Source organism: Elephas maximus, chromosome 9, assembly GCF_024166365.1.
Source record: "Elephas maximus indicus isolate mEleMax1 chromosome 9, mEleMax1 primary haplotype, whole genome shotgun sequence".
Classification (NCBI taxonomy): domain Eukaryota; kingdom Metazoa; phylum Chordata; class Mammalia; order Proboscidea; family Elephantidae; genus Elephas; species Elephas maximus.
This window is the reverse complement of record NC_064827.1, coordinates 44,734,972-44,754,620: the sequence shown is the minus strand read 5'-3', so window position 1 is coordinate 44,754,620 and position 19,649 is coordinate 44,734,972. Positions and strand designations below refer to the sequence as shown.

The 19,649-nt window shown below is 41.1% G+C and overlaps 1 protein-coding gene and 1 pseudogene across 12 annotated transcripts in view; one reads left to right on the top strand and one right to left on the bottom strand.

Annotated features, from left to right (window-relative positions):
- Positions 1-19,649, bottom strand: part of SPAAR (small regulatory polypeptide of amino acid response) — a 79,115-nt gene that overhangs the window by 27,367 nt on the left and 32,099 nt on the right. The window lies entirely within an intron of this gene.
- LOC126083220 (olfactory receptor 2S2-like) lies at positions 6,750-7,707 on the top strand (annotated as a pseudogene).

The following is a 19,649-nucleotide window of genomic DNA, read 5'->3' as shown; positions in this document are numbered from 1 at the left end:
TCAGGAGGGTATTGTTCATTTTCCAAGTATTTGATTTCTTTTCCCTAGTTTTTCTGTTATTGATCTCTAGTTTTATTGCCTTGTGGTCTGAAAAGATGCTTTGTAATATTTCGATGTTTTGGACTCTGCAAAGGTTTGTTTTATGACCTAGTATGTGGTCTATTCTAGAGAATGTTCCATGTGCGCTAGAAAAAAAAGTATATTTTGCAGCAGTTGGGTGGAGAGTTCTGTATAAGTCAATGAGGTCAAGTTGGTTGATTGTTGTAATTAGATCTTCCGTGTCTCTATTGAGCTTCTTACTGGATGTCCTGTCCTTCTCCGAAAGTGGTGTGTTGAAGTCTCCTACTATAATTGTGGAGGTATCTATCTCACTTTTCAATTCTGTTAAAATTTGATTTATGTATCTTGCAGCCCTGTCATTGGGTGCATAAATATTTAATATGGTTATGTCTTCCTGATCAATTGTCCCTTTTATCATTATATAGTGTCCTTCTTTATCCTTTGTGGTGGATTTAAGTCTAAAGTCTATTTTGTCAGAAATTAATATTGCTACTCCTCTTCTTTTTTGCTTATTGTTTGCTTGATATATTTTTTTCCATCCTTTGAGTTTTAGTTTGTTTGTGTCTCTAAGTCTGAGGTGTGTCTCTTGTAGGCAGCATATAGATGGATCGTGTTTCTTTATCCAGTCTGTGACTCTCTGTCTCTTTATTGGTGCATTTAGTCCATTTACATTCAGGGTAATTATAGATAAATAAGTTTTTAGTGCTGTCATTTTGATGCCTTTTTATGTGTGTTGTTGACAATTTCATTTTTCCACATACTTTTTTGTGCTGAGGCGTTTTTCTTAGTAAATTGTGAGATCCTCATTTTCATAGTGTTTGACTTTATGTTAGTTGAGTCGTTACGTTTTTCTTGGCTTTTATCTTGAGTTATAGAGTTGTTATACCTTTTTGTGGTTACCTTATTATTTACCCCTATTTTTCTAAGTAAAAACCTAACTTGTATTGTTCTATATCGCCTTGTATCACTCTCCATATGGCAGTTCAATACCTCCTGTATTTAGTCCCTCTTTTTGATTATTGAGATCTTTTACCTATTGACTTCCATGATTCCCTGTTATATATATATATTTTTAATTACTCTTAATTTGTTTGTTTTTGTGATTTCCCTATTTGAGTTGATATCAGGACGTTCTGTTCTGTGACCTTGTGTTGTGCTGATATCTGATATTATTGGTTCTCTGACCAAACAATATCCTTTAGTATTTCTTGTAGCTTTGGTTTGGTTTTTGCAAATTCTCTAAACTTGTGTTTATCTGTAAATATCTTAATTTCGCCTTCATATTTCAGAGAGAGTTTTGCTGGATATATGATCCTTGGCTGGCAGTTTTTCTCCTTCAGTGTTCTGTATGTGTCGTCCCATTCCCTTCTTGCCTGCATGGTTTCTGCTGAGTAGTCTGAACTTATTCTTATTGATTCTCCCTTGAAGGAAACCTTTCTTTTCTCCCTGGCTGCTTTTAAAATTTTCTATTTATCTTTGGTTTTGGTGAGTTTGATGATAATATGTCTTGGTGTTTTTCTTTTTGGATCAATCTTAAATGGGGTTTCAATGAGCATCTTGGATAGATATCCTTTCGTCTTTCATGATGTCAGGGAAGTTTTCTGTCAGGAGTTCTTCAACTATTTTCTCTGTGTTTTCTGTCCCCCCTCCCTGTTCTGGGACTCCAATCACCTGCAGGTTATCCTTCTTGATAGAGTCCCACATGATTCTTAGGGTTTCTTCATTTTTTTTAATTCTTTTATCTGATTTTTTTTCAGCTATGTTGGTGTTGATTCCCTGGTCCTCCATATGTCCCAGTCTGCATTCTAATTGCTCGAGTCTGCTCCTCTGACTTCCTATTGCATTGTCTAATTCTGTAATTTTATTGTTAATCTTTTGGATTTCTACATGCTGTCTCTCTATGGATTCTTGCAACTTATTAATTTTTCCACTATGCTCTTGAATAATCTTTTTGAGTTCTTCAACAGTTTTATCAGTGTGTTCCTTGGTTTGTTCTGCAGTTTGCCTTATTTCATTTGTGATGTCTTGAAGCATTCTGTAAATTAGTTTTTTATATTCTGTATCTGATAATTCCAGGATTGTATCTTCATTTCGGAAAGATTTTGATTCTTTTGTTTGGGGGGTTGGAGAAGCTGTCACGGTCTGCTTCTTTAAGTGGTTTGATATGGATTGTTGTCTCCGAGCCATCACTGGGAAACTAGTTTTTCCAGAAAATCCGCTAAAAAAAAAATGCAGTCAGATCCCTATCAGAGTTCTCCCTCTGGCTCAGGCTATTCAGATGTTAATGAAGCCTCCTGGGGAGGGTGGGGGAGGGAACAGAAGATAGGAGAGTAAAACCTCAGAATATAGCCAGAGTTGCTTGTCTTGCTTGGAATGACTATTATATCTGAGATTCCCGCGGGGCGCGTCGCCTATGTGTGCTGGCTGTGTGGAGATTGCCCCTGGGGGGTCTGGCCCGCTGGAGTCAAGGTCAGATCCTCCGCTTCCAGCCCCACGCCCAGCGTCAAGGCTCCCCTACTAGGACGGTGCACTCTCGTCTCCAAAATCAGTCGCTGCCTCCCGGGGACTTCTCGTCCCTCCAGCCGCATTGCCGTGCCGCCTCCACGAACCAGTTGGGCCGCCTCCCGGGGTTAGTTCAGTTGGGTGGAGCAGCTCCCCGTGCTTGTGCCGTGACCGAGTGTCCCGGCTGGGACGCTGTTCTCCCCGCTCCAATACCAGTCGCTGCCTCCCGGGGACTTCTCCTACTGGCTGCGTCCCACGCCGCCGGCGCGACCCAACTGGGCCCCCTCCCGGGGTTAGTTCAGGGGGGTGGAGCAATTCCCCATGTTTATGCCGTACCTGCATCCAGTCCAAATCCCGGCGGGACGGTTCCCCGGGTGGGACGCTGCTCTCCCCGTTCCAAGACCAGTCACTGCCTCCCAGGGACTTCTCCTACCGGCTGCGTCCCACGCCGCCCGCGCGAACCAGCCGGGCCCCCTCCCAGTGTTAGTTCAGGGGGGTGGAGCAGCTCTCTGCTTGTGCCGTACCTGACTGGTACGCTGGCTCCAGGCTCTGGAAACAATCGCTGCTTCCCCGTATTAGTTCGTTCTCTGTCTCTAAATCTGTGTTTGTTGTTCAGGGTTCGTAGATTGTTATGTGTGTGATCGATTCACTTGTTTTTCCGTGTCTTTGTTGTAAGAGGGATCCGAGGTAGCATCTGCCTAGTCCGCCATCTTGGCTCCGCCCCTGTACCACACATTTGATGATCAGCTACCTGGACACCTGAGCTGAATTCATACAAGAACAGTGAATGGACTCCTAGACTGATAGACCTGATAACAGCTCTAGCCATCTGGGGACAGGACGTCAGAGCTCCAAAGGTGAAAATAAGCTAGCTCACTCAAACAACCCATTTGGGCATATCAAAACAAAACAAAGCAAGAAGCTACCACACAGTAAGCAAACATAAAATAAACTAATACAATAACTTATACATGGCTCGGAGACAACAGTCAATATCAAGTCACATAAAGATACAGACCATGATTGCCTCAACAAGCTCTCAAAACAAAGAATCAAGGCATGTTCTAGACGAAAGTACCTTCCTGGAATTACCAAAGGCAGAATACAAAAGGTTAATATACAGAACCCTTCAAGACATCAGGAAGGAAAGGAGGCAATACACAGAACAAGCCAAGGAACACACAGATAAAGCAATTGAAGAAATTAAAGGGATTATTCAGGAACATAATGAAAAATTTAATAAGCTGGAAAAATCCATAGACAGACAACAATCAGAAATTCAGAAGATTAATAATAAAATTACAGAAGTAGACAACTCAATAGAAAGTCAGAGGAGCAGAATTGAGCAAGTGGAAGGCAAAATTTCTGAACTTGAAGATAAAGCAGTTGGCACCAATATATTTGAAGAAAAATCAGATAAAAGGATTTTAAAAAATGAAGAAACCTTAAGAATCATGTAGGACTCTATCAAGAGAAATAACCTACAAGCAATTGGAGTACCAGAACAGGGAGGGATAACAGAAAATACAGAGAGAATTGTCGAAGATTTGTTGGCAGAAAACTTCCCTGATATCGTGAAAGATGGGAAGATATCTATCCAAGATGCTCTTTGAGCTCCACATAAGGTAGATTTTAAAAGAAAGTCACCAAAACATATTACAATCAAACTTGCCAAAAGCAAAGATGAGAAAATTTTAAGAGCAGCTAGGGATAAACAAAAAATCACCTACAAATGAGAGTCAATAAGAATAAGCTTGGACTACTTGGCAGGAACCATCCAGGCAAGAAGGCAATGGGATGACTTATCTAAAAAATTGAAAGAGAAAAAGTGCCAGCCAAGAATCTTATATCCAGCAAAACTCTCTCTCAAATATGAAGGTGCAATTAGGACGTTTCAGATAAACAGAAGTTTAGAGAATTGGTAAAAACCAAACCAAAAGTACAAGAACTACTAAGAAGAGTTCTTTGGTTAGAAAATCGATAATATCAGATATCAACCCAAGACTAAATCACTGGACAGAGCAATCAGAAGTCAACCCAGACAGGGAAATCACAAAAATAAATGAAGATTAAAAAAAAAACACTCAAAACAGGGAAACAGCGATGTTATTATGTAAAAGAAGACAACATTAAAACAATAAAGAGGAACTAAGAAATGTAGAACTTCCATATGGAGAGGATGACAAGGCGATACAAAGAAATATCAGGTTAAAATTTAGAAAAATAGGGGTAAATAATAAGGTAACCACAAAGGAGACAAACTATCTTCAAAATAAAATAGAAGAAAAAAATAAAGACTTAGCAGAAACAAAATCAACAACAACGAATATGAGGAAAGGACAATATATAAGGATAATCTACTCAGCATATAAAATTAAGTGGGAAAAAGAAACTGCCAACCACACATGGAAAAAGACATCAAAGTGATAGCACTAAATTCATACCTATCCATAATTACACTGAATGTAAATGGACTAAATGCATCAATAAAGAGACAGAGAGTGGCAGAATGGATTACAAAATCAAGCCTTAGCAGAATCCAAAACATTGAAATATTATGAAGCATCTTCTCTGACCATAAGGCCATCCAATTGAACAAACGTTTATTCAGCAACTTTTAGGTGCCAGGCACTAAGACTCCCACAGATGTAGGTCTCATGTAGGTGAGATCCTATTCACTGCTCATGCCCACACCACATTATTCATGTAGGAAATTTGAGTGGATGTGTGATGGCAGTGGATAGGTGTGGTTCCTCCAACAGAAGCTGTGGCATGTCCTTGTCACTATTAAGTCTCATTTGTGCAGCTGGCTGGAATGTTTTCTTTTTCATTTTCTGGAGTGGGTAGGACAGCCACTGGGAGGAATGTGGGATAAATCAGAGGCAGAATGTCATAATGGGGCACCAGAGTGGGCCTGGACTGAGCAAACAGGGACACCTTTAAGTGCTCTATTGAGGGGTAAGGAAAGGGCAATGGAATTACACAGGAAATACAGTGAAGTCCATGGTTGCATAATGACTGAGGCTTTTCCTGGGTTAGATCAGTGTTCTTTACTGGGCAAAGTTTTGTCCTTCCTACCCCCAGGGGACATTTGGCAACATCTGGAGATATTATTGGTTGTTATAGCTCAGGGTAGGCAGGAGAGATGCTGCTGGCCACTAGTGGTTGAGGCCAAGGACACTGCTAAACATCCTACAGTATACAGGACAGCCTCCCAAAACAAAGGATTATTGCCCCAAATGTCAATAGAGTCAGGTTAAAACACCCTGGGTTAAATTTAGGGTGGGAGCTGCCCTGCCTGAGTGCACATCTGGAATGAATCCTCCCACCATGACTGCATAGAGCATGCTCAGTAGACAATGACCTCAGCAGATCACAGAATGCATCCAGCTGGTACTGGAGAGACAGTCTTCTTAAAATCTGTGAACCAAAGGAGGGAGGCAGCTATCTGGTAAAAACAATTTAGAATTGGGGTCTAGGATCCAACCCCAGCTCGGTTATTCAACCCCACACACCAAATTCTTTAGCTCCTCTGAGTTTTGGTTACTTCATCTATAAAACTAGAAAGACAGTATCTTCTCCATGGGGTGTTTCAAAGAATATGGCACAGAGTAGATGCTCATTAATATTAATCACTCATCTTCCATCATTCATCCATTCCTACACCCCACCCCACTGTAATTAAGAAGGAGCTGTAGAAATATTTGAAGTCCCTGGGTGTACAAACGAGACTTCATATATTTAACACACCTGGCTGGTAACAGAAAGTTGAGAGGTTTGAATCCACCCAGAGGTGCCTCAGAAGACAGGCTTGGTAATATAATTCCAAAAATCAGCCATTGAAAACTCTGTGGAGCACAGTTCTACTCTGACACATATTTGTCTTTTATACACAACTGCCTTTTACAAAGAGGGCACGCACCAACATCAGAAAATTCCCCGCACATACCTGAACACATGAGGCCCTCACTCAATGCTGATTTGTCATAAACTCTATTCCAGCTCTGACCTTCTCTCATCTGACAATTAAGAAACAACTTCTTCCATCTCTTTCAGTCTCTTTCTCTATGCGTGTACGTTCTCCTATTATGCAGCAGGGAACTGATGACATACTGGATGCCTAGGACTCTTCTCAAGAAAGCCTGATGTGCTGCTTTGAACATTGCTGATGACAGAGGGGATACAAAATGGAAAAAGTCAATTGGACCTCCCCAGTGATAGAGTTCATTCTCCTGGGACTATCTGACTACCCAAAGCTGGAGAAGATTTTCTTTGTGCTGGTCCTGCTGATGTACCTGGTGATCCTACTGGGCAATGGGGTCCTCATCCTGGTGACCATCCTTGACTCCCACCTGGGCACGCCCATGTACTTCTTCCTGGGGAACCTCTCCTTCCTGAATATCTGCTGCATAACCTCATCTGTTCCTCTGGTCCTGGACAGCTTCCTGACACCCCGGGAAACCATCTCCATCTCAGCCTGTGCAGAGCAGATGGCTCTTTCCTTTGCCATGGCAGGAACAGAGTACCTACTTCTCAGCATGATGGCGTTTGACCGCTTTGTGTCCATCTGCAACTCTCTTAGGTACCCTGTGATCATGAGCAAGGTATCTATGTGCCTATGGCTGCCAGCTCCTGGGCTATTAGTGGCGCTGCTTCTGTGGTACATACATCCTTGACAATTCAGCTACCCTTCTGTGAGGACAATGTCATCAGCCACTTCACCCGTGAGATTCTGGCTAAAGTTAGATTCTCCTAAAGTTAGCCTGTGCTGATATTTCCATCAATGTGATCAGCATGGGAGTGACAAATGTGATCTTCCTGGGGGTCCCAGTTCTATTTATCTCTCTCTTCTGTGTGTTCATCATTGCAACCATCCTGAGGATACCCTCTGCAGAGGGAAAGAAAAAGGCCTTCTCTACCTGCTCTGTGGTGGTCTTCTTCTATGGGACCTTATTTTTTATTTACAGGAAGCCCAAGTCTAAGGACCTGCTGGGGGCAGACAAACAGGACTTTTCAGACAAGCTCATCTCCCTCTTCTATGGGGTGGTGACCCCCATGCTCAACCCCATCATCTATAGTCTAAGGAACAAGGATGTGAAGGCTGCTGCAAAGAACCTGGTGGCTTGGAAAGACTTCACCCAGTGATGATAGTTGGGGGCCCCTACGATTCTCATCCACGGGTAAGAAAGAACCTCCGATCATTACAGGTGCCATTCATAAACCAAGTCAAGGTAACTAGAATTGTCTCTCACCCTAAAGTGCATTTGCAGGAATGTTTATGTAATTATTCAGGGTATATCTGCTGACTTTTGATCATACGCCTGATGGCATCAGAGGATAACAGACTTAATGAACACATGCTGAAACCACACAAGACAGAAGACATTAGAGCAAACCAAATGGCCCTTATTGTGTCTAACCTGTAGAGTTAGCACAGGGAAGTAAGCCGGTTTTCACAGCAACTTTGCCACCCCTATTGGATTCACCAGGAGAGTCAGAGAAACAAGGAGCAAGTGAAAACTTTCAGCTTGGGCTTTTGTTTATTAGATTCAGTTTGCCTGAAGTGCTAAGAAGAGACAAATGCAAGTTCTCCATCAGGGGAGCTTCTGGATGGGAATAATCTATTTTAATAAGTTGAATACCCTTTTAGCTAAGAGGAAATTGAGGCTATTTTTTCCTGATGCACTGAAAATTATGAAACATTGCTAATAAATAATTAAACTTGAGAAGGACTATGGAGTTTGAATTTCACATTCATGACTTACAGCATTTCCCAACAGGAAACTGGTGTTCTGTGAGATACTAATTCATGATCTTAATAATTTATATATATTTGTATGTGTTTGTATGTATGAGAGAGACAGTGTGTGTTTAGTGGCTAAATATTTTTGAAAGCTTCTGGGGTACATTTTACAGGTTTGTTTGCTCCATTAATTTTAGGAGCTTTTACTATGCTAAAATCACTGTGAATATCCAAGGAAGTATGTCTTACTCATCTAGTGCTGCCGTAACAGAAATACCACAAGTGAATGGCTTTAACAAAAAGAAATTTATTTTCTCACAGAAACTCTATGGGGCCGTTCTACTCTGTCCTATAGGGTCGCTATGAGTCGGAATCGACTCGACGGCAGTGGTTTTGGTTTAGTAGGCTACAAGTCCAAATTCAGGGCATCAGCTCCAGGGAAAGGCTTTCTCTCTGTGTCAGCTCTGGAGGAAGGTCCTTATCATCAATCTTCCCCTGGTCGAGGAGTTTCTCAGGCTCAGGGACCCCAGGCCCAAAGGACAGGCTCTGCTCCTGGTGCTGCTTTCTTGGTGGTATGAGGTCCCCCACTCTGCTCACTTTCCTTTCCTTTTATCTCTTGTAAGATAAAATCTGGTGCAGGCCACACCCCGGGGAAACTTCCTTTACAATGGATCAGGGGTGTAACCTGAGCAAGGGTGTTACATCCCAGCCTAATCCTCTTCAACAGAATCTCATTTTACCTCATTAACCAGAAGCAGAGATTAGAATTTACAACCTATAGGAAAATTATATCAATAACAGAATGGAGAACAACCATACAATACTGGGAATCATGGCCTAACCAAGTTGGCATATATTTTGGGGGGACACAATTCAGTATATGACAGGGTATAAAGAAGCCTGTAGTGTTTCTTGGGCCTCCATAGTTCAACACAATATAGATTGGGATGCATTTTCTTTTTTTTTTTTAATTTTTATTGTGCTTTAAGTGAAAGTTTACAAATCAAGTCAGTCTCTTATCCAAAAAATTACATACACCTTGCTATAAACTCCTAGTTGCTCTCCCCCTAATGAGGTAGCACTCTCCTTCTTTCCACCCTGTATTTCCATGTCCATTCAGCTAGCTTCCGTCCCCCTCTGCCTTTTCATCTCCCCTCCAGACAAGAGCTGCCCACGTAGTCTCACGTGTCCACTTGAGCCAAGAATCTCACTCCTCGTCAGTATCATTTTCTATCTTATATTTCAGTCCAACCCCTGTCTGAAGAGTTGGCTTTGGGAATGGTTCCTGTCTTGGGCTAACAGAAGGTCTGGGGACCATGACCTCTGGGGTCCTTCTAGTCTCAGTCAGACCATTGAGTCCGGTCTTTTTACGAGAATTTGAGGCCTGCATCCTACTGCTCTCCTGCTCCCTCACGGGTTCTCTGTTGTGTTCCCCATCAGGGCAGTCATCAGTTGTAGCCGGGCACCATCTAGTTCTTCTGGTCTCAGGCTGATGTAGTTGCCGGTTTACGTGGCCCTTTCTGTCTCTTGGGCTCATAATTACCTTGTGTCTTTGGTATTCTTCATTCTCCTTTGCTCCAGGTGGGTTGAGACCAATTGATGCATCTTAGATGGCCACTTCATAGCATTTAAGACCCCAGATGTCACTCTTCCAATTGAGATGCAGAATGTTTTCTTAATAGATTTTGTTATGCCAATTGACCTAGATATCCCCTGAAACCGTGGTCCCCAAACCCCAACCCCTGCTACGCTGGCCTGTTGAAGCTTTCAGTTTATTCAGGAAACTTCTTTGATTTTGATTTAGTCCAGTTGTGCTGACCTCTCCTGTATTGTGTGCTGTCTTTCCCTTCACTTAAATTAGTGGATACCCCTCTCCCTCCTCATTCCCCACTCTCGTAACCATCAAAGAATATTTTCTTCTCTATTTAAACTATTTCTTCAGTTCTTATAATAGTGGTCTCATACAATATTTGTCCTTTTGCAACTGACTAATTTCATTCAGCATAATGCCTTCCAGATTGCTCCGTGTTATGAAAGGGAAGCATTTTCTTATGATTTTGGACAGGTTGTTTAACCCATCTCAGCCTATTTGTTTATATTATTAATATTAATCACATGATTTTATGTAGATTAGATGAGATACTATAAATAAGAGCTTAGTAAATGGTAAGCAAAATAGGAAGGTAAGATGTTACTATTATCATTATTAGGAATGCTGCTACAGTGCTACTTGCTGAGTAATAAGGAACAAAACATAGTTTTGTTCAGAGCTGGCTCTGGATGAATACAAACAGTTTTACGGCAAAACAAACAAACCCATTGCCGTGGTGTTGATTCCGACTCGCAGTGGCCCTATAGGACAGAGTAGGACTGCCACATAGAGTTTCCTAGAAGCAGCTGGTGGATTCAAACTGCTGACCTTTTGGTTAGAAGCCGAGCTCTTAACCACTGCACTACCAGGGCTTTTATGGCAAGTTATATTAAATTCTAAGAATATAAGAAGACTTACTTAAAGAGAGAATTTAGGAAGTTAATCCTATTTTGAGAATAGGTCCTTGAGAATTTTGCTTCAAGTGATATTTATGTTTTTATATTTATGAAGAATGAATTTTTTAAGATAAGAATGCTTGTTTTGTTAATAAAATTTCACTTTCTTAGACTAGTTGACTATGTTCCTGATTCCTATTTTGCCCCAACAGAGAAACAATCCTGCCACTGCAAATACACAAGAGTGTCACCTACTGGTCATTCAGGAAAACTTCAGGCACTTGCTGAGCCACTTAACATTACCAGAAGAGCTTTGAGAGGTCTTCTTCTTCAACCCTATCCACATGATGCACAGAATTCCTCTCCAACATCCCTGACTCCAGGCATCCAGGATCTGCCTGGACACCTCCAGTAATGGAAATTCAATACTTACAGATTCTAGCTGTTCCATTCAGCTCTACTAGGAAATTCTCCCTGAACTGTGCTCTCCAGTAGCTTCCATCTTTCAGTCCTAAGTCCACATCTTTGTCCCCATACATGAAATGCACCTATTCTCTTTCCTTCTGCTATATGAAGATAGTTCTCCTGGATCTTTAGCCTACGTCCCTTGAGTCTAAAGAGCCCCATTCCTTCCACCTATGCCAAAATCAACATAGTTACCAACTCACAGGTACTAAACTGTGCCTGTGGTTGTTGTTAGGTGCCATCGAAACAGTTCCCACTCAAAGCGACCCTATCTGTGTACAACAGAACAAAACACTGCCCGGTCCTGCACCATCCTCACAGTCATTGCTATGCTCAGGCTCATTGTTGCAGTCACTTTGTCAATTCATCGCCTTGAAGGTTTTCCTCTTTTTCCCTGACCCTCTACTATACCAAGCACGATACTGTTCTCCAGGGTCCATTCCTTGCTTCTAAGAAGGATTCTGGCTGTACTTCGTCCAAGACGGATTTGTTCCTTCTTTTGGCAGTCCATGATATATTCAATGTTCTTCGCCAGCACCATAATTCAAAGGTATCAGTTTCTTCATATGTCTTCCTTATTCATTGTCCAGCTTTCACATGCATATAAGGTCACTGAAAACACCATGGCTTAGTTCAGGTGCACCTTAGTCTTCAAGGTGACATCTTTGCTTTTTAACACTTTAAAGAGGTCTTTGGCAGCAGATTTGCCCAATGTAGTGCATCGTTTGATTTCTTGAGTGCTTCTTCCATGGATGTTGATTATAGATCCAAGTAAAATGAAGTCCTTGACAACTTCAAACTTTTCTCCATTTGTCATGACATTGCTTATTTGTCCAGTTGTAAGGATTTTGGTTTCTTTATGTTGAGGTGTAATCCATACGGAAGGCTGTCGTCTTCGATCTTCATCAGTAAGTGCTTCAAGGCCTCTTGACTTTCAGCAAACAAGGTTGTGCCATCAGCATAACGCAGGTTGTTAATAAGTCTTCTTCCAATGCTGATGCCCCGTTCTTCTTCATATAGTCCAGCTTCTTGCTCAGCATACACATTGAATAGGTATGGTGAAAGGATAGAACCCTGACGCACAGCTTTCCTTACTGCCTCTTGATCTATGTATAGGTTCCTCATGAGCACAATTATGTGCTCTGGGATTCTCATTCTTTGTAATGTTATCCATAATTTGTTACGATCCAAAGAGCCGAATGCCTTTGCATAGTCAATACAACACAGGTAAGCATCTTTCTGATATTCTCTGCCCTAAGCCAGGATTCATCTGACATCAACAATGATATCCCTGGTTCCACATCCTCTTCTGAATCCGACATGAATTTCTGGCAGTTCCCTGTTGATGTACTGCTGCAGTCACTTTTGAATGATCTTCAGCAAAATTTTACTTGCATGTGATATTAATGATATTGTTTGATAATTTCCACATCCAGTTGGATCACCTTTCTTTGGAATAGGCATAAATATGGATCTCTTCCTTTCGGCTGGCCAGGTAGCTGTCTTCCAAATTTCTTGGCATTGACGAGTGAGCCCTCCCAGCACTGCCTCTGTTTGTTGAAACATCTCAGTTGGTATTGCGTCAATTCCTGCAGCCTTATTATTTGCAAATGCCTCCAGTGCAGCTTGGACCTCTTCCTTCAGTACCATTGACTTCTGATAGTATGCTACCTCCTGAAATGGTTGAACATCAACCAATTCTTTTTGGTATAGTGACTCTATATTGTCCTTCCATCTTCTTTTGATTTTTCCTGCTTGTAGAATCCTTCACTATTGAACTCGAGGCTTGAATTTTTTTCTTTAGTTCTCTCAGCTGGAGAAATGCCGAGCGTGTCCTTTTCTTTTGGTTTTCTATCTCCAGCTTTGTGCATATTTCATATAATACTTTACTTTGTTTTCTCCAGTCACCCTTTGAAATCTTCTGTTCAGCTCTTTTACTTCATCAATTCTTAGTTTCACTTTAGCTACTCGACATTCAAAAGCAACTTTCAAAGTCTCTTCTGACATCCATTTTGATCTTTTCTTTCTTTCCTGTCTTTTGAGTGACCTCTTGCTTTCTTCATGTTTGATGTCCTTGAAGTCATTCAACAACTCATCTGGTCTTCGGTCATTAGTGTTCAAGGCATCAAATCTATTCTTGAGATGGTCTCTAAATTCAGGTGGGATATACTCAAGGTCATACTTTGGTTCTTGTGGACTTGTTCTAATTTTCTCCAGCTTCAACTTGAACTTGCATATAAACAATTAATGGTCTGTTTCACAGTTGGCCCCTAGCCCTGTTCTGACTGATGATATCGAACTTTTCCATTATCTCTTTCCATAAAAAATAGATGTAGTCAATTTGATTCCTGTGTATTCCATCTGGTAAGGTCCAAGTGTATAGTCGCTATATATGTTGTTGAAAAAGGAATTTTCAGTGACAAAGTCGGTGGTCTTGCAAAATTTTATCATGTGATCTCCAGCATTGTTTCTATCACCAAGGCCATATTTTCCAACTATTGTTCCTTCTTTGTCCAACTTGCACATTCCAATCACCAATAATTATCAATGCATCCTGATTGCATGTTCAATCAATTTCAGACTGCAGAAGTTGGTAAAAATCTTCAATTTCTTCATCTTTGGCATTAGTGGCTGGTGTGTAAATTTGAATAATAGTCATATTAGTTGGTCTTCCTTGTAGGCCTATCGATATTATTCTATCACTGACAGCATTGTACTTCAGGATAGATCTTGGAATGTTCTTTTTGATGATGAATGTAATGCCATGCCTCTTCAATTTGTCATTCCCAGCATAGTAGACCGTATGGTTGTCCAATTGAAAATGTCAAATACTAGTCCATTACAGCTCACTAATGCCTAGGATATCAATGTTTATGTGTTCTGTCTCGTTTTTGACAATTTCCAATTTTCCTAGATTCATACTTAGTACCTTCTGCTTTCCAATTATTAATAGATGTTTCAGCTGTTTCTTCTCATTTTGATTCAAGCCACATTAGCAAATAAAGATACCGATAGCTTGACTTTATCCATGTCGTTAAGGTCAACTCTACTTTGAGGACGACGCTCTTCCCCAGTCATCTTTTGAGTACCTTCCAACCTGAGGGGCTCATCTTCTAGCACTCTGTTAGACAGTGTTCTGCTGCTATTCGTAAGGTTTTCACTGGCTAATTCTTTTCAGAAGTGGACCACCAGGTCTTTCTTCCTAGTCTGTCTTAGTCTGGAAGCTCAGCTGAAACCTGTCCGCCATGGGTGACCCTGCTGGTATTTGAAATACCAGAGGCATAGCTTCTAGCATCACAGCAAAAAGCAAGCCACCACGGTATAAGAAACTGACAGATACATGGGGGAAACTGTGCCTAGAGCATCATTTTTTTATTTTAGCAATAGAAAGAATGTGATATTTCACATAAAATACCTTGGGGATAACAATGACTCTGCTAAGCTATTTCCCCAGGGCAACTCAGATCATGCTGATACAGAGAAACTCTTTTGAACAAGCCCACTTACCTGTTAGGTTGTCCTCTACTCACTATCTTTTCCACTGAGTAATAGCAGCCATACCCTTTATATTACAAATTACATTTTCATAGTGTAACTGTTAAGTTAGAAATTACATAATTGTTTCCTCCAGGAACAGTGACTACCCCGCCCCACCCTCCAATGTCACATGTCTTGCCTTTTAAAACCAGTCACCTTTCTTTTGACATATGCTTTCAGAAAGTATGTTGTTGTTGTTAGGTGCTGTCGAGTCGGTTCCAACTCACAGTGATCCTGTGCACAACAGAACGAAACACTGCCCGGTCCTGCACCATCCTTACAATCGTTGTTATACTCGAGCTCATTGTTGCAGCTACTGTGTCAATCCACCTCGTTAAGGGTCTTCCTCTTTTCCACTGACCCTGTACTCTGCCAAGCATGATGTCCTTCTCCAGGGACTGATCCCTCCTGACAACATGTCCAAAGTATGTAAGACACAGTCTCGCCATCCTTGCTTCTAAGGAGCATTCTGGTTGTACTTCTTCCAAGACAGATTTGTTCGTTCTTTCGGCAGTCCATGGTATATTCAATATTCTTCGCCAACACCACAATTCGAAGGTGTCAGTTCTTCTTTGGTCTTCCTTATTCACTGTCCAGCTTTCATATGCATATGATGCGATTGAAAATGCCATGGCTTGGGTCAGGTGCACCTTAGTCTTCAAGGTGACATCTTTGTTCTTCAACACTTTGAAGAGGTCTTTCGCAGCAGATTTACCCAATGCAATGTGTCTTTTGATTTCTCGACTGCTGCTTCCATGGCTGTTGATTGTGGATCCAAGTAAAATGAAATCCTTGACAATTTCAATTTTTTTCTCCATTTATCATGATGTTGCTCATTGATCCAGTTGTGAGGATTTTTGTTTTCTTTATGTTGAGGTGCAATCCATACTGAAGGCTGTGGTCTATGATCTTCATTAGTAAGTGCTTCAAGTCCTCTTCACTTTCAGCAAGCAAGGTTGTGTCATCTGCATAACGCAGGTTGTTAATGAGTCTTCCTCCAGTCCTGATGCCCCGTTCTTCTTCATATCGTCCAGCTTCTCGGATTATTTGCTCAGCATACAGATTGAATAGGTATGGTGAAAGAATACAACCCTGACACACACCTTTCCTGACTTTAGACCAATCAGTATCCCCTTGTTCTGTCTGAACAACTGCCTTTTGATCTGTGTAAAGGCTCCTCATGAGCACAATTAAGTGTTCTGGAATTCCCATTCTTGGCAATGTTATCCATTATTTGTTATGATCCACACAGTCGAATGCCTTTGGATAGTCAATAAAACACAGGTAAAATCCTTCTGGTATTCTCTGCTTTTAGCCAGGATCCATCTGACATCAGCAATGATATCCCTGGTTCCACGTCCTTTTCTGAAACTGGCCTGAATTTCTGGCAGTTCCCTGTCAATATACTGCTGCAGCTATTTTTGAATGATCTTCAGCAAAATTTTGCTTCCATCTCCTGTCTGGAGGGGGGATGGGAGGATAGAGAGAGTTGGAAGCTGGCAAAATTGTCACGAAAGGAGAGACTGGAAGGGCTGACTCATTAGGGGGAGAGCAAGTGGGAGTAAGGAGTAAGATGTATATAAACTTATATGTGACAGACTGACTGGATTTGTAAACGTTCACTTGAAGCTCAATAAAAGTTAATAAAAAAAAATTTTTGCTTCCATGTGATATTAATGATACTGTTCTATAATTTGCACATTCAGTTGGATCACCTTTCTTAGGAATAGGCATAAATATGGATCTCTTCCAGTCAGGTGGCGAGGAAGCTGTCTTCCATATTTCTTGGCATAGACGAGTGAGCACCTCCAGTGCTGCATCTGTTTGTTGAAACATCTCAACTGATATTCCATCAATTCCTGTAGCCTCGTTTTTCGCCAGTGCCTTCAGAGCAGCTTGGACTTCTTCCTTCAGTGCCATTGGTTCCTGATCATATGCCACCTCTTGAAATGGTTGAACATCATCTAATTTTTTTTGGTATAATGACTCTGCGTATTCCTTCCATCTTCTTTTGATGCTTCCTGCATCGTTTAATATTTTCCCCATAGAATCCTTCACTATTGAACTCGAGGCTTGAATTTTTTCTTCAGTTCCTTCAGCTTGAGAAATGGCAAGCGTGTTCTTCCCTTTTGGTTTTCCATCTCCAGCTCTTTGCACATATCATTATAATACTTTACTTTGTCTTCTCGAGCTGCCCTTTGAAATCCTTCTGTTCAGTTCTTTTGCTTCATCAATTCTTCCTTTTGCTTTAGCTGCTTGACGTTCGAGAGCAAGTTTCAGAGTCTCCTCTGACATCCAGCTTGATCTTTCTTTCTTTCCTGTCTTTTCAATGACCTCTTGCTTTCTTCATGGATGACGTCCTTGATGTCATTCCACAACTTGTCTGGTCTTTGGTCACTAGTGTTCAATGCGTCAAATCTATTCTTGAGATGGTCTCTAAATTGAGGTGGGATATACTCAAGGTCATATTTTGGCTCTTGTGGACTTGCTCTGATTTTCTTTAGTTTCAGCTTGGACTTCCATATGAGCAATTGATGGTCTGTCCCACAGTTGGCCCCTGGCCTTGTCCTGACTGATGATATTAAGCTTTTCCATTGTCTCTTTCCACAGATGTAGTCAATTTGATTTCTGTGTGTTCCATCTGGTGAGGTCCATGTGTATAGTCGCCGTTTATGTTGGTGAAAGAAGGTATTTGCAATGAAGAAGTCGTTGGTCTTGCAAAATTCTATCATTTGATCTCCAGCATTGTTTCTATCACCAAGGCCATATTTTCCAACTACTGATCCTTCTTCTTTGTTTCCAACTTCTGCATTCCAATCACCAGTAATTATCAATGCATCTTGATTGCATGTTTGATCAATTTCAGACTGCAGCAGCTGATAAAAATCTTCTATTTCTTCATCTTTGGCCCTAGTGGTTGGTGAGTAAATTTGAATAATAGTCATATTAACTGGTCTTCCTTGTATGCGTATGGATATTATCCTGTCACTGACAGGATAGATCTTGAAACATTCTTTTTGACGATGAATGCAACACTATTCCTCTTCAAGTTGTCATTCCCAGCATAGTAGACTATATGATTGTCTGATTCAAAATGGCCAATACTAGTCCATTTCAGCTCACTAATGCCTAGGATATCGATGCTTATGTGTTCCATTTCATTTTTGATGATTTCCAATTTTCCTAGATTCATACTTCATACATTCCAGGTTCCGATTATTAATGGATGTTTGCAGCTATTTCTTCTCATTTTGAGTCGTGCCACATCAGCAAATGAAGGTCCCGAAAGCTTTAGTCCATCCACATCATTAAGGTTAACTCTACTTTGAAGAGGCAGCTAGCTCTTCCCCAGTCATCTTTTGAGTGCCTTCCAACCTGGGGGGCTTATCTTCCAGCACTATATCAGACAATGTTCCACTGCTATTCATAAGGTTTTCACTGGCTAATGCTTTTCAGAAGTAGACTGCCAGGTCCTTCTTCCTAGTCTACCTTAGTCTGGAAGCTCAGCTGAAACCTGTCCTCTGTGGGTGACCCTGCTTGTATCTGAATACCAGGAGCATAGCTTCCACCATCACAGCAACACACAAGCCCCCACAGTATGACAAACTGACAGACACGTGGGGGTCAGAAAGTATAAATCAATAGGTACAAGAAGAGACAAGGCTGAGGAAATTTCCGATTGACCTAGGTGATCATCAAACCCCCTACCCACAATGAAATCTTGAAGCTGAAAGCCCAAATATAAAGTGCCAATGGTAGAGACAGAATAGAGGTGGGAGGCAGTGGAGGGAGTAAGGCTCTATTCCTCAGCCAGCCCTTTATCCCCACCTCTCAGGGGTTCTCCGGTCCAGAGGCACCACCCAACTCAAATATGACCCTAAAAACCGTGGCCATGAAAATTTGACATTGTATAAGAATATTTTGCTACACTTTCAGAAAGAAATTTAAGAACCTGGAAAAAACTTACATTCTATGAGGAATTAAATTATCCAATGTTGTAGAGTAAAAAACATTACGAAGTTTAGTAAAGCAAAAAGAAAGTTTTATTCAGCATATATTCAAAAAGGCAAAAGTGGGATACATGTTGCCAGAGCCATGTCTGCCCGAGTCCAATGAACATTACAGAATAAACAAGAATGGGAAAATGGACAAGCATGCTGCCACAGCCTTGTCTGCCCAAATCCAAGGAACGTTACAGAGTCATCAGTATATATTAACACTACAAAATAGGCAAAACCATTGGAAGTTTCGCCTTTTCACAGATTGGCTAGAAACTGTGATCTTTCATTTTGAATTGTCCCTCTCAACAATCGTTGGTACAGGTTTCAGTGATAACAGTCAGGAGAGTCTTCACTGGTCCAACAAATCTCTATTCACTGTATGTTAATGGAAAAAGATAAGAGTGGAAAGTCTTTTGTGTTCTGGCTTACCTAAAATGTTCCCTAAAGATATTTTCCAAGATTATCTTAGCTCTTGTCTTTATACCTCAAGGCCCAGTTGATGTGTCCTTGTGAGTCCTTGTGAGCCCAGCTCCAGCTGGGTCACACTCTCTATGCTCAAGGACAGGGAATAATGACTCCAATATTATTTCCTAAATCACCAATTAATCACTAAAGAGATAGACAACCTAAAAGGACCAACTACTTAAAAAGAAATTGTCAAAGAACTACCACCTTAAAAAGTTCCAGGCCCAAGTGGTTTCACAGATGAGTGTTATCATTCACCGAACAAAAGATTTTAATACTGTTTAAACTGTTTCAGAACACACAGCAAGAAGGGTATCTTCCAAATTCCTTTAACCAAGCCAGCATAACATTGATGCCGAAAGGTAAAAAACATGACAAAGAAGGACAGA